The sequence below is a fragment of the Oncorhynchus keta genome, chromosome 27 (genome assembly GCF_023373465.1).
Source record: "Oncorhynchus keta strain PuntledgeMale-10-30-2019 chromosome 27, Oket_V2, whole genome shotgun sequence".
NCBI classification, from domain to species: Eukaryota; Metazoa; Chordata; class Actinopteri; order Salmoniformes; family Salmonidae; genus Oncorhynchus; species Oncorhynchus keta.
The window spans coordinates 7,138,996-7,154,675 of record NC_068447.1 but is presented as its reverse complement, the minus strand read 5'-3'; the positions used below and the strand labels follow the sequence as shown (position 1 = coordinate 7,154,675).

General features: G+C 44.6%; 1 protein-coding gene and 1 long non-coding RNA gene across 33 annotated transcripts in view; both read left to right on the top strand.

Annotated features, from left to right (window-relative positions):
- Nucleotides 1–8,372, top strand: part of LOC118380924 (guanine nucleotide-binding protein G(i) subunit alpha-3-like) — a 78,489-nt gene extending 70,117 nt beyond the window's left edge. The window contains exons 2-9 of one of the 24 annotated variants that reach the window (XR_008082236.1): nt 1,644–4,831; nt 4,896–5,148; nt 5,533–5,916; nt 5,980–6,043; nt 6,105–6,616; nt 6,679–6,742; nt 6,806–6,997; nt 7,190–8,372. The gene's annotated coding sequence lies outside the window, so the exon portion shown is untranslated. The other 23 variants (XR_008082248.1, XR_008082246.1, XR_008082244.1 and 20 more) reach the window with 23 other exon arrangements.
- A 174-nt stretch (nt 8,373–8,546) lies between these two features.
- On the top strand, nt 8,547–12,000 carry LOC127912400 (uncharacterized). Of its 9 annotated transcripts, XR_008082267.1 has the most exons (5): nt 8,547–9,043; nt 9,082–9,119; nt 9,158–9,271; nt 9,348–9,613; nt 9,652–12,000. It is a non-coding gene; the product is annotated as an uncharacterized LOC127912400 (long non-coding RNA). The 9 variants fall into 9 exon arrangements; XR_008082265.1 differs by having other exon boundaries at nt 9,082–9,271; XR_008082264.1 differs by lacking the exon at nt 9,082–9,119 and having other exon boundaries at nt 8,547–9,081; nt 9,120–9,271.
- The last annotated feature ends 3,680 nt before the right edge of the window (nt 12,001–15,680 follow it).

Below are 15,680 nucleotides of genomic sequence, written 5' to 3'. Positions count from 1 at the left end.
CTTCATTGGGACGTTAGCACAGCTTGGATTCATTGTGATGTCAGCACAGCTTGGATTCATGAGGGGGGCGTGCTTCATTGGGATGTCAGCACAGATTGGATTCATGAGGGGGGCGTGCTTCATTGTGATGTTAGCACAGCTTGGATTCATTGTGATGTCAGCACAGATTGGATTCATGAGGGGGCCGTGCTTCATTGTGATGTCAGCACAGCTTGGATTCATGAGGGGGCCGTGCTTCATTGTGATGTCAGCACAGCTTGGATTCATGAGGGGGGCGTGCTTCATTGTGATGTCAGCACAGCTTGGATTCATGAGGGGGGCGTGCTTCATTGTGATGTCAGCACAGCTTGGATTCATGAGGGGGCCGTGCTTCATTGTGATGTCAGCACAGCTTGGATTCATGAGGGGGCCGTGCTTCATTGTGATGTCAGCACAGCTTGGATTCATGAGGGGGGCGTGCTTCATTGTGATGTCAGCACAGCTTGGATTCATGAGGGGGCGTGCTTCATTGGGATGTTCGCACAGCTTGGATTCATGAGGGGGGCGTGCTTCATTGTGATGTCATGACAGCTTGGATTCATGAGGGGGGCGTGCTTCATTGTGATGTCATGACAGCTTGGATTCATGAGGGGGGTGTGCGTCATTGTGATGTCAGCACAGATTGGATTCATGAGGGGGACGTGCTTCATTGTGATGTCAGCACAGATTGGATTCATGAGGGGGCGTGCTTCATTGTGATGTCAGCACAAATTGGATTCATGAGGGGGGCGTGCTTCATTGTGATGTCAGGACAGCTTGGATTCATGAGGGGGGCGTGCTTCATTGTGATGTCAGAACAGCTTGGATTCATGAGGGGGGCGTGCTTCATTGGGACGTTAGCACAGCTTGGATTCATTGTGATGTTAGCACAGCTTGGATTCATTGTGATGTCAGCACAGCTTGGATTCATTGTGATGTCAGCACAGCTTGGATTCATGAGGGGGGCGTGCTTCATTGGGACGTTAGCACAGCTTGGATTCATTGTGATGTCAGCAAAGCTTGGATTCATTGTGATGTCAGCACAGATTGGATTCATTTTGATGTTAGTACAGCTTGGATTCATTGTGATGTCAGCACAGCTTGGATTCATGAGGGGGACGTGATTCATTGTGATGTCTTGACAGCTTGGATTCATGAGGGGGACGTGCTTCATTGTGATGTCAGCACAGATTGGATTCATGAGGGGGGCGTGCTTCATTGTGATGTCAGCACAGATTGGATTCATGAGGGGGGCGTGCTTCATTGTGATGTCAGCACAGATTGGATTCATGAGGGGGGCGTGCTTCATTGTGATGTCAGCACAGATTGGATTCATGAGGGGGACGTGCTTCATTGTGATGTCAGCACAGATTGGATTCATGAGGGGGCGTGCTTCATTGTGATGTCATGACAGCTTGGATTCATGAGGGGGGCGTGCTTCATTGTGATGTCAGCACAGCTTGGATTCATGAGGGGGACGTGCTTCATTGTGATGTCAGCACAGATTGGATTCATGAGGGGGGCGTGCTTCATTGTGATGTCAGCACAGATTGGATGCAGTCATAGATATGTGTTTTTTTTATAATGGTTCACTTTTATCCTCTCTCTCTCTTCCTCTTCTGTAGGTGTCTGGTGGACCGTGAGCCTCATGTAAAGGGGGATGAAGATATGAGATGACTTGGGACATTTGCATTAGATGATCGTGGAAGTAGAAGAAGATTATGGAAAGTAGAACCAGCGATTGAGACTGTTGGTTGCCATGCTGAATACAGCGGATGATGAACACTGCATTCTGGGATTGTTTCCGTTTTACCACTTTTTTTATTTTTCTCCATTTTCTCAACCCTCTGATACACTGAGCTCAGGACAGAACTGAACTGTGGGGGGAAAACCTTAATCAGTGAAATACAGTCACTGAGACTTCTATGGGAACTGCCAAGTCAGACTACAGAATACTTCTGTTTTTAGTTCCAGATCATTTACACTGAACAAAAATATATAAACGCAACATATAAAGTGTTGGTCCCATGTTTCATGAGCTGAAATTAAAGACCTGGACATTTTCCATTCGCACAAAAAGCTTATTTCTCTAGAAATTTTGTGCAGAATTTTGTTTACATCCCTGTTAGTGAGCATTTCTCCTTTGCCAAGATAATCCATCCACCTGACAGGTGCGGCATATCAAGATACTGATTAAACAGCATGATCCTTACATAGGTGCACCTTGTGCTGGGGGTAATATAAGATAAGTCTTAAAGGTGCAGTTTTGTCACACAACACAATATCACAGATGACCCAAGTTTTAGGGGACCGTGCAATTGGCATGCTGACTGCAGGACTGTCCACTAAAGCTATTGCCAGAGAATTGAATGTTAATTTCTCGTCTCCAACGTCGTTTTAGAGGATTTGCCAATACGTCCAACCGGCCTCACAACCGCAGACCACGTGTGAACCACGTCAGCCCAGGACCTCCATATCTGGCTTCTTCCCCATCAGTCTGAGACGAGCCAGCCGGACAGCTGATACAACTGTGGGTTTGTGCAACCTTGTCAGGGAAGCTCATCTACTCTATCTCCTCACCAGGGCCTTGACCTGACTGCAGTTCAACCTTGTCAGGGAAGCTCATCTACTTAGCCTTGACCTGACTGCAGTTCAACCTTGTCAGGGAAGCTCATCTACCTTGACCTGACTGCAGTTCAACCTTGTCAGGGAAGCTCATCTACTTAGCCTTGACCTGACTGCAGTTCAACCTTGTCAGGGAAGCTCATCTACTTAGCCTTGACCTGACTGCAGTTCAACCTTGTCAGGGAAGCTCATCTACTTAGCCTTGACCTGACTGCAGTTCAACCTTGTCAGGGAAGCTCATCTACTTAGCCTTGACCTGACTGCAGTTCGGCGTCGTAACCGACTTCAATGGGCAAATGCTCACCTTCGATGGCCACTGGCACGCTGGAGAAGTGTGCTCTTCACAGATGAATCCTGGTTTCAACTGTACGGGGCCCAAGGAATAGCCAAACATCCTGTCCACCACCTTAGCATCGCACCCCTTCCCCTCTACTCATCAAAATAACATTGTTCTCCACCATACACGCAGACAGCGTGTATGGCGTTGTGTGGGCGAGCGGTTTGCTGATGTCAACGTTGTTAACAGAGTGCCTCATGGTGGTGGTGGGGTTATGATAAGGGCAGACATTAACTACGGACAACGAACACAATTGCATTTTATTGGTGGCAATTTAAATGCACAGAGATACCGTGACGAGATCCTGAGGCCCGTTGTCGTGCCATTCATCCACCGCCATCACCTCATGTTTCAGCATGATAATGCACAGCCTCATGTCGCAAGGATCTGTACACAATTTCTGGAAGCTGAACATTTCCCAGTTATTCTATGGCCTCCATGCTGCCACCCATTTAGAATGTTTAAGATGCTCTGGATCGACGTGTACGACAGCGTGTTCCAGTTCCTGCCAATATTCAGCAACTTCACACAGCCATTGAAGAGGAGTGAGACAACATTCCACAGGCCACCAATCAACAGCCTGATCAACTCTATGAGAAGGAGATGTGTCACGCAGCATGAGGCAAATGGTCACACCAGATACTGACTGGTTTTCTGATCCACAGATGCATATCTATATTCCCAGTCATGTGGAATCCATAGATTAGGTCCTAATTCATTTATTTAAATTGACTGATTTTCCTTATATGAACTGTAACTCAGTGAAAATCTTTGCCATTGTTGCATGTTGCGTTTTTATATTTTTGTTCAGTGTAGTAAGGAGTGATATTTTTATGGCATTTGGTTGATTTATTAACCAACAAATCACACAGATAGAAAAAAAAAAAACATCCGTGGCTGTGTCCCAAACGACACCCAATCCCCTATGTAGTGCAATACCTTCGACCAGAGTAGTAGTGCACTACATAGGGGAATAGGGTGTCATTGGAACACATCCCTTCTGTCCATTCCAGTGCTCCCATCTATAGATTGACACAATACTGGTATACACTGAGTGTACAAAACATTAAGAACAACTTCCTTCCATTGCCCTCAGAACAGCCTCAAATCACCGGGGAATGTTGTCGAAAAGCATTGTAGAGGGATACTGGCCCATGTTGACTCCAATGCTTGCCATAGTTGTGTTAAATTGGCTGAATGTCCTTTGGGTGGTGGCCCATGTTGACTCCAATGCTTGCCATAGTTGTGTTAAATTGGCTGGGTGTCCTTTGGGTGGTGGACCATGTTGACTCCAATGCTTGCCATAGTTGTGTTAAATTGGCTGGGTGTCCTTTGGGTGGTGGACCATGTTGACTCCAATGCTTGCCATAGTTGTGTTAAATTGGCTGAATGTCCTTTGGGTGGTGGCCCATGTTGACTCCAATGCTTGCCATAGTTGTGTTAAATTGGCTGAATGTCCTTTGGGTGGTGGCCCATGTTGACTCTAATGCTTGCCATAGTTGTGTTAAATTGGCTGAATGTCCTTTGGGTGGTGGCCCATGTTGACTCCAATGCTTGCCATAGTTGTGTTAAATTGGCTGAATGTCCTTTGGGTGGTGGCCCATGTTGACTCCAATGCTTGCCATAGTTGTGTTAAATTGGCTGGGTGTCCTTTGGGTGGTGGACCATGTTGACTCCAATGCTTGCCATAGTTGTGTTAAATTGGCTGGGTGTCCTTTGGGTGGTGGACCATGTTGACTCCAATGCTTGCCATAGTTGTGTTAAATTGGCTGGGTGTCCTTTAGGTGGTGGACCATGTTGACTCCAATGCTTGCCATAGTTGTGTTAAATTGGCTGAATGTCCTTTGGGTGGTGGCCCATGTTGACTCCAATGCTTGCCATAGTTGTGTTAAATTGGCTGAATGTCCTTTGGGAGGTGGCCCATGTTGACTCCAATGCTTGCCATAGTTGTGTTAAATTGGCTGAATGTCCTTTGGGTGGTGGACCATGTTGACTCCAATGCTTGCCATAGTTGTGTTAAATTGGCTGGATGTCCTTTAGGTGGTGGACCATGTTGACTCCAATGCTTCCCATAGTTGTGTTAAATTGGCTGGATGTCCTTTGGGTGGTGGACCATGTTGACTCCAATGCTTGCCATAGTTGTGTTAAATTGGCTGGATGTCCTTTGTGTGGTGGACCATGTTGACTCCAATGCTTCCCATAGTTGTGTTAAATTGGCTGGATGTCCTTTGGGTGGTGGACCATGTTGACTCCAATGCTTCCCATAGTTGTGTTAAATTGGCTGAATGTCCTTTGTGTGGTGGACCATGTTGACTCCAATGCTTCCCATAGTTGTGTTAAATTGGCTGAATGTCCTTTGGGTGGTGGACCATGTTGACTCCAATGCTTCCCATAGTTGTGTTAAATTGGCTGGGTGTCCTTTGGGTGGTGGACCATGTTGACTCCAATGCTTGCCATAGTTGTGTTAAATTGGCTGGGTGTCCTTTAGGTGGTGGACCATGTTGACTCCAATGCTTGCCATAGTTGTGTTAAGTTGGCTGGATGTCCTTTAGGTGGTGGACCATGTTGACTCCAATGCTTGCCATAGTTGTGTCAAGTTGGCTGGATGTCCTTTAGGTGGTGGACCATGTTGACTCCAATGCTTGCCATAGTTGTGTCAAGTTGGCTGGATGTCCTTTAGGTGGTGGACCATGTTGACTCCAATGCTTGCCATAGTTGTGTCAAGTTGGCTGGATGTCCTTTAGGTGGTGGACCATGTTGACTCCAATGCTTGCCATAGTTGTGTCAAGTTGGCTGGATGTCCTTTAGGTGGTGGACCATGTTGACTCCAATGCTTGCCATAGTTGTGTCAAGTTGGCTGGATGTCCTTTAGGTGGTGGACCATGTTGACTCCAATGCTTGCCATAGTTGTGTCAAGTTGGCTGGATGTCCTTTAGGTGGTGGACCATGTTGACTCAATGCTTGCCATAGTTGTGTCAAGTTGGCTGGATGTCCTTTAGGTGGTGGACCATGTTGACTCCAATGCTTGCCATAGTTGTGTCAAGTTGGCTGGATGTCCTTTAGGTGGTGGACCATGTTGATCAATGCTTGCCCAGTTGTGTCAAGTTGGCTGGATGTCCTTTAGGTGGTGGACCATGTTGACTCCAATGCTTGCCATAGTTGTGTCAAGTTGGCTGGATGTCCTTTAGGTGGTGGACCATGTTGACTCCAATGCTTGCCATAGTTGTGTCAAGTTGGCTGGATGTCCTTTAGGTGGTGGACCATGTTGACTCCAATGCTTGCCATAGTTGTGTCAAGTTGGCTGGATGTCCTTTAGGTGGTGGACCATGTTGACTCCAATGCTTGCCATAGTTGTGTCAAGTTGGCTGGATGTCCTTTAGGTGGTGGACCATGTTGACTCCAATGCTTGCCATAGTTGTGTCAAGTTGGCTGGATGTCCTTTAGGTGGTGGACCATGTTGACTCCAATGCTTGCCATAGTTGTGTCAAGTTGGCTGGATGTCCTTTAGGTGGTGGACCATGTTGACTCCAATGCTTGCCATAGTTGTGTCAAGTTGGCTGGATGTCCTTTAGGTGGTGGACCATGTTGACTCCAATGCTTGCCATAGTTGTGTCAAGTTGGCTGGATGTCCTTTAGGTGGTGGACCATGTTGACTCCAATGCTTGCCATAGTTGTCAAGTTGGCTGGATGTCCTTTAGGTGGTGGACCATGTTGACTCCAATGCTTGCCATAGTTGTGTCAAGTTGGCTGGATGTCCTTTAGGTGGTGGACCATGTTGACCCAATGCTTGCCATAGTTGTGTCAAGTTGGCTGGATGTCCTTTAGGTGGTGGACCATGTTGACTCCAATGCTTGCCATAGTTGTGTCAAGTTGGCTGGATGTCCTTTAGGTGGTGGACCATGTTGACTCCAATGCTTGCCATAGTTGTGTCAAGTTGGCTGGATGTCCTTTAGGTGGTGGACCATGTTGACTCCAATGCTTGCCATAGTTGTGTCAAGTTGGCTGGATGTCCTTTAGGTGGTGGACCATGTTGACTCCAATGCTTGCCATAGTTGTGTCAAGTTGGCTGAATGTCCTTTAGGTGGTGGACCATGTTGACTCCAATGCTTGCCATAGTTGTGTCAAGTTGGCTGGGTGTCCTTTGGGTGGTGGACCATGTTGACTCCAATGCTTGCCATAGTTGTGTTAAATTGGCTGGGTGTCCTTTAGGTGGTGGACCATGTTGACTCCAATGCTTGCCATAGTTGTGTCAAGTTGGCTGGATGTCCTTTAGGTGGTGGACCATGTTGACTCCAATGCTTGCCATAGTTGTGTCAAGTTGGCTGGATGTCCTTTAGGTGGTGGCCCATTCTTGATACACATGGGAAACTGTTGAGCGTGAAAAACCTCAGCAGAGTTGCAGTTCTTGACACAAACGTACTTATATCTGAGATATAAAAAGATCAGGAAACATGTTCAGTACCCGTCCAAAGTTTGAATACACCTCATTCAAGGAGTTTTCTTTATTTTTACTATTTTCTACATTGTTGAATAATCGTGAAGACGTCAAAACTATGAAATAACACATTTGGAATCATGTAGTAACTAGCCTCCTTGATGACACCTTTGCACACTCTTGGCATTCTCTCAACCAGCTTCACCTGGAATGGTTTTCCAACAGTCTTGAAGAAGTTTCCACATATACTGAGCACTTGTTGACTGCTTTTCCTTCACTCTGCGGTCCAACTCATCGCAAACAGTTTGGTTGAGGTCAGGGGATTGTGGAGGCCAGGTCATCTGATGCAGCACTCCATCACTCTCCTTCTTGGTCATATAGCTCTTACACAGTCTGAAGGTGTGTTGGGTCATTGTCCTGTTGAAAAACAAATGATAGTCCCACTAAGCCCAAACCAGATGGGATAGTGTTTTGCTGCAGAATGCTGTGGTAGCCATGCTGGTTAATTGTGCCTTGAATTCTAAATAAATCGCTGACTGTGTCACCAGCAAATCACCCCCACACCATCACACCTCCTCCTCCATGCTTCACGGTGGGAACCACACATGCTGAGATCATCCATTCACCTACTCTGCGTCTCACAAAAACACAGCAGTTGGAACCAAAACTCTCAAATATGGACTCATCAGACCAAAGGACAGATTTCCACCAGTCTAATTGTCCATTGCTTGTGTTTCTTGGCCCAAGCAAGTCTCTTCTTATTATTGGTGATCTTTCGTAGTGGTTTCTTTGCAGCAATTCGACCATGAAGGCCTGATTCATGCAGTCTCCTCTGAACAGTTGATATTGAGATGTGTCTGTTACTTGAACTCTGTGAAGCATTTATTTGGGCTGCAATGTGAGGTGCAGTTAACTCTAATGAACTTTTCCTCTGCAGCAGATGTAACTCTGGCACCTGAAGAATAATAATAATAATAATAATAATAATAATATATGCCATTTAGCTGACGCTTTTATCCAAAGCGACTTACAGTCATGTGTGCATACATTCTACGTATGGGTGGTCCCGGGAATCGAACCCACTACCCTGGCGTAACAAGCGCCATGCTCTACCAACTGAGCCACAGAAGCTTGAAAAGATCTTGACATTTTCCATATTGATTGACCGGAAAAAAGTTTTAAAGTAATGATATGCACTAATTTAGATGCACTATTGTAAAGTTCCACTGGATGTCATAAGGTGAATGCCAATTTGTAAGTCGCTCTGGATAAGAGCGTCTGGTAAATGACTTAAATGTAATGTAAATGTAATGATAGACTGTCGTTTCTCTTCACTTATTTGAACTGTTCTTGCCATGTCACAACACAACTGATTGACTCAAACGCATTAAGAAGGAAAGAAATTCCACAAATTTACTTTTAACAAGGCCCCCCTTGTTAATTGAAAATCATTCCAGGTGACCTCATGAAGTTGGTTGAGAGAATGCCAAGAGTGTGCAAGCTGTCATCAACGCTACTTTGTAGAATCTCAAATATAAAAATAGATTTTGATATAGCACTTTATTTTGGTTACTACATGATTCCATATGTGTTATTTCATACTTTGATGTCTTCACTGTTAAGAGCAGGTGTTCATAATGTTTTGTCTACTCAGTGTAAAGAGCAGGTGTTCATAATGTTTTGTCTACTCAGTGGAAAGAGCAGGTGTTCATAATGTTTTGTCTACTCAGTGTAAAGAGCAGGTGTTCATAATGTTTTGTCTACTCAGTGGAAAGAGCAGGTGTTCATAATGTTTTGTCTACTCAGTGGAAAGAGCAGGTGTTCATAATGTTTTGTCTACTCAGTGGAAAGAGCAGGTGTTCATAATGTTTTGTCTACTCAGTGGAAAGAGCGGATAATAATATTAATAATATATGCCATTTAGCAGACCAGGTGTTCATAATGTTTTGTCTACTCAGTGGAAAGAGCAGGTGTTCATAATGTTTTGTCTACTCAGTGGAAAGAGCAGGTGTTCATAATGTTTTGTCTACTCAGTGTAAAGAGCAGGTGTTCATAATGTTTTGTCTACTCAGTGGAAAGAGCAGGTGTTCATAATGTTTTGTCTACTCAGTGTAAAGAGCAGGTGTTCATAATGTTTTGTCTACTCAGTGTAAAGAGCAGGTGTTCATAATGTTTTGTCTACTCAGTGTAAAGAGCAGGTGTTCATAATGTTTTGACTACTCAGTGTAAAGAGCAGGTGTTCATAATGTTTTGTCTACTCGGTGTAAAGAGCAGGTGTTCATAATGTTTTGTCTACTCAGTAGTAGCACACCAGACCAAACCACCAAGCTGGACATCTCATGTCAATATTTCACCTTTGTTGTATTTGTTTACCGAGTTAATTATCTCATTTAATTTCCTGTAAAACCATGTCTTTATGATATGTTGTTTGTATGGACTAGTTCAAACTGTCTTTTTCATTTGAGATTTGGGATTTCTTTACAAAATCACATTCCATCTATAAGTCAATGCTCCAGAGATGGATCAGGAATGAGTGTGATAGATTTGAGATTTGGGATTTCTTTACAAAATCACATTCCATCTATAAGTCAATGCTCCAGAGATGGATCAGGAATGAGTGTGATAGATTTGGGATTTCTTTATAAAATCACATTCCATCTATAAGTCAATGCTCCAGAGATGGATCAGGAATGAGTGTGATAGATTTGGGATTTCTTTATAAAATCACATTCCATCTATAAGTCAATGCTCCAGAGATGGATCAGGAATGAGTGTGATAGATTTGGGATTTCTTTACAAAATCACATTCCATCTATAAGTCAATGCTCCAGAGATGGATCAGGAATGAGTGTGATAGATTTGGGATTTCTTTACAAAATCACATTCCATCTATAAGTCAATGCTCCAGAGATGGATCAGGAATGAGTGTGATAGATTTGGGATTTCTTTATAAAATCACATTCCATCTATAAGTCAATGCTCTAGAGATGGATCAGGAATGAATGTGATAGATTTGAGATTTGGGATTTCTTTACAAAATCACATTCCATCTATAAGTCAATGCTCCAGAGATGGATCAGGAATGAATGTGATAGATTTGGGATTTCTTTACAAAATCACATTCCATCTATAAGTCAATGCTCCAGAGATGGATCAGGAATGAGTGTGATAGATTTGGGATTTCTTTACAAAATCACATTCCATCTATAAGTCAATGCTCCAGAGATGGATCAGGAATGAGTGTGATAGATTTGGGATTTCTTTACAAAATCACATTCCATCTATAAGTCAATGCTCCAGAGATGGATCAGGAATGAGTGTGATAGATTTGGGATTTCTTTACAAAATCACATTCCATCTATAAGTCAATGCTCCAGAGATGGATCAGGAATGAGTGTGATAGATTTGGGATTTCTTTACAAAATCACATTCCATCTATAAGTCAATGCTCCAGAGATGGATCAGGAATGAGTGTGATAGATTTGGGATTTCTTTACAAAATCACATTCCATCTATAAGTCAATGCTCCAGAGATGGATCAGGAATGAGTGTGATAGATTTGGGATTTCTTTACAAAATCACATTCCATCTATAAGTCAATGCTCCAGAGATGGATCAGGAATGAGTGTGATAGATCTGACGCCTAACTCTTCACCTTTCATCACGTGTTACCAAGGTTACATCCTTGTTTGTGATTTCATTTTCAAAACTTAAATTACAAAATGGACCACTTTTGTATTGGACAGTATTTTTGTATGTTAGGATTCTTGTTCACTTTACGGCACATTATTGTATAATATTGATCATTGCTTATTGTCGAGTGAGATTAATAGTTTTATCGCACCACTTTATGATACAATACTTATTGATTATCTGGATGAAAGACCATTTTGTAATTCACATCAGGATATTTTATAGCCTTTATAATTAATTAAGAGATTTATTTTATCCGAAGTGTATTGTTAAGAATGAACGGACCAATGAACAAGATCGAGTATGTAACAAAACATTTTTTTTTTGGTACAGAGGGGAAAGCTGTGCTCAGAACCCCACGGCCTTCACTTGCAGAGATGTCGTTTTTCTGGTCCTGTCTTCTATGGGAGGCAGAAACAAATGTGATACTCAAGTAAGTCATTCCACGAAAGGTTAGGTTTATGGGTGGGGTTACTGTTCCATAAGAAACATGATTGGTTGGTTCGGGAACCAAGGAGAACTCCACTGGACATTTATTTTGTCCAGAAAACAGTTTGTTAAAAAATAGCCACCAACTATCTGGGTTAGAGACTGTCATGACTTCCTCCTCGGTCAGAACTATACCTTACATTCCACGGTCATGTTCGTCAGGTACCAAAACGGAATAAAATACACTGAAAAAGGAAGGGACTACCTGAAATTGTCCAATAAGAAACGCTCTTTTTTTTTTCTCCTGTTGCCAAATGTTTTTTCCGCTACGTTTTGAAACGGTGTGCACTAATGAATGCGACCCTGTAGATGGATCAGATGAGCTGATTACATTATACTCCTGGTTCAGGTTGACTTTGTTCAGATGTGTTACTATTAACTCTATTAAATGATGGCACTTCAACTCTCTGCTCTATTTTTCTATCCTTGGTTGCATCCTAGATGGCACCATATTCCCTTAGGGAATACGATGCCCTTTTGACCAGGGCCCGTAGGGAATACGATGCCCTTTTGACCAGGGCCCGTAGGGAATACGATGCCCTTTTGACCAGGGCCCGTAGGGAATACGATGCCCTTTTGACCAGGGCCCGTAGGGAATACGATGCCCTTTTGACCAGGGCCCGTAGGGAATACGATGCCCTTTTGACCAGGGCCCTTGGGGTATACGATGCCCTTTTGACCAGGGCCCGTAGGGAATACGATGCCCTTTTGACCAGGGCCCGTAGGGAATACGATGCCCTTTTGACCAGGGCCCGTAGTGAATACGATGCCCTTTTGGGACACATCCCTTGTCTTCATAAACAACACAAGGGCTCCCGAGTGTCGCAGCGGTCTAAGGCACTGCATCGCAGTGCTAGAAGCGTCACTACAGACCCTGGTTCGATTCCAGGCTGTATCACAACCGTCCGTGATTGGGAGTCCCAATGGTACGGCGGCACAATTGGCCCAGCGTCGTCCGGGTTAAGAAAGGGTTTGGCCGGGGTAGGCCGTCATTGTAAATAATAATAATTTGTTCTTAACTGTCTTGACTAGTTAAAGGTGAAATAAAATGAATACAACCACCAGCTGATGATAAAGTGTGATATGATGTCCATGTTCAGGGTCTCTATGTAATAATAGTATTAAGTACAACTCAACTGTTGTCATCACAGTGTTCTGATCCAATTGTACCTATCCAAGGCGTTTGGTCCATCCACTCTGCTCTCATACAACAGGTCAAGCAGAAGAGGAATAGTGGCACTGTTGAGGTCAATTCAGAAAGTAAACACAAATTACTAGTTTTCCTCATTGAAGAGAATTGGATTTAGAATTGAAATGTCAATGTACTTCATGAATCGACTGGAATTGAAATGGAATTGAGTCCCAAGTCCAAATGATAGTGCTGCAAACAACAGTTTGTTTTCTCTGTGTCGGTACTCTCTGTGTAATCGGTGTCAGTACTCTCTGTGTAATCGGTGTCAGTACTCTCTGTGTAATCGGTGTCTGGTACTCTCTGTGTAATCGGTGTCTGGTACTCTCTGTGTCATCGGTGTCAGTACTCTCTGTGTAATCGGTGTCTGGTACTCTCTGTGTAATCGGTGTCAGTACTCTCTGTGTAATCGGTGTCAGTACTCTCTGTGTAATCGGTGTCGGTACTCTCTGTGTAATCGGTGTCAGTACTCTCTGTGTAATCGGTGTCTGGTACGGTCTGTGTAATCGGTGTCAGTACTCTCTGTGTAATCGGTGTCTGGTACTCTCTGTGTAATCGGTGTCGGTACTCTCTGTGTAATCGGTGTCTGGTACTCTCTGTGTAATCGGTGTCTGGTACTCTCTGTGTAATCAGTGTCTGGTACTCTCTGTGTAATCGGTGTCAGTACTCTCTGTGTAATCGGTGTCAGTACTCTCTGTGTAATCGGTGTCGGTACTCTCTGTGTAATCGGTGTCAGTACTCTGTGTAATCGGTGTCGGTACTCTCTGTGTAATCGGTGTCGGTACTCTCTGTGTCATCGGTGTCAGTACTCTCTGTGTCATCGGTGTCAGTACTCTCTGTGTAATCGGTGTCGGTACTCTCTGTGTAATCGGTGTCGGTACTCTCTGTGTAATCGGTGTCGGTACTCTCTGTGTAATCGGTGTCGGTACTCTCTGTGTAATCGGTGTCAGTACTCTCTGTGTAATCGGTGTCGGTACTCTCTGTGTAATCGGTGTCAGTACTCTCTGTGTAATCGGTGTCGGTACTCTCTGTGTAATCGGTGTCAGTACTCTCTGTGTAATCGGTGTCGGTACTCTCTGTGTAATCGGTGCCGGTACTCTCTGTGTAATCGGTGTCGGTACTCTCTGTGTAATCGGTGTCGGTACTCTCTGTGTAATCGGTGTCGGTACTCTCTGTGTAATCGGTGTCGGTACTCTCTGTGTAATCGGTGTCGGTACTCTCTGTGTAATCGGTGTCGGTACTCTCTGTGTAATCGGTGTCGGTACTCTCTGTGTAATCGGTGTCAGTACTCTCTGTGTAATCGGTGGCAGTACTCTCTGTGTAATCGGTGGCAGTACTCTCTGTGTAATCGGTGTCAGTACTCTCTGTGTAATCGGTGTCAGTACTCTCTGTGTCATCGGTGTCAGTACTCTCTGTGTCATCGGTGTCAGTACTCTCTGTGTAATCGGTGTCGGTACTCTCTGTGTAATCGGTGTCGGTACTCTCTGTGTAATCGGTGTCTGGTACGGTCTGTGTAATCGGTGTCAGTACTCTCTGTGTAATCGGTGTCTGGTACTCTCTGTGTAATCGGTGTCGGTACTCTCTGTGTAATCGGTGTCTGGTACTCTCTGTGTAATCGGTGTCTGGTACTCTCTGTGTAATCAGTGTCTGGTACTCTCTGTGTAATCGGTGTCAGTACTCTCTGTGTAATCGGTGTCAGTACTCTCTGTGTAATCGGTGTCGGTACTCTCTGTGTAATCGGTGTCAGTACTCTGTGTAATCGGTGTCGGTACTCTCTGTGTAATCGGTGTCGGTACTCTCTGTGTCATCGGTGTCAGTACTCTCTGTGTCATCGGTGTCAGTACTCTCTGTGTAATCGGTGTCGGTACTCTCTGTGTAATCGGTGTCGGTACTCTCTGTGTAATCGGTGTCGGTACTCTCTGTGTAATCGGTGTCAGTACTCTCTGTGTAATCGGTGTCGGTACTCTCTGTGTAATCGGTGTCAGTACTCTCTGTGTAATCGGTGTCGGTACTCTCTGTGTAATCGGTGTCAGTACTCTCTGTGTAATCGGTGTCGGTACTCTCTGTGTAATCGGTGCCGGTACTCTCTGTGTAATCGGTGTCGGTACTCTCTGTGTAATCGGTGTCGGTACTCTCTGTGTAATCGGTGTCGGTACTCTCTGTGTAATCGGTGTCGGTACTCTCTGTGTAATCGGTGTCGGTACTCTCTGTGTAATCGGTGTCGGTACTCTCTGTGTAATCGGTGTCGGTACTCGCTGTGTAATCGGTGTCAGTACTCTCTGTGTAATCGGTGGCAGTACTCTCTGTGTAATCGGTGGCAGTACTCTCTGTGTAATCGGTGTCAGTACTCTCTGTGTAATCGGTGTCAGTACTCTCTGTGTCATCGGTGTCAGTACTCTCTGTGTCATCGGTGTCAGTACTCTCTGTGTAATCGGTGTCGGTACTCTCTGTGTAATCGGTGTCGGTACTCTCTGTGTAATCGGTGTCGGTACTCTCTGTGTAATCGGTGTCGGTACTCTCTGTGTAATCGGTGTCAGTACTCTCTGTGTCATCGGTGTCAGTACTCTCTGTGTCATCGGTGTCAGTACTCTCTGTGTCATCGGTGTCAGTACTCTCTGTGTAATCGGTGTCAGTACTCTCTGTGTAATCGGTGTCTGGTACGGTCTGTGTCATCGGTGTCAGTACTCTCTGTGTAATTGGTGTCAGTACTCTCTGTGTAATCGGTGTCTGGTACGGTCTGTGTAATCGGTGTCTGATACGGTCTGTGTAATCAGTGTCTGATACGGTCTGTGTAATCGGTGTCTGATACGGTCTGTGTAATCGGTGTCTGATACGGTCTGTGTAATCGGTGTCTGATACGGTCTGTGTAATCGGTGTCTGGTACGATCAGTGTC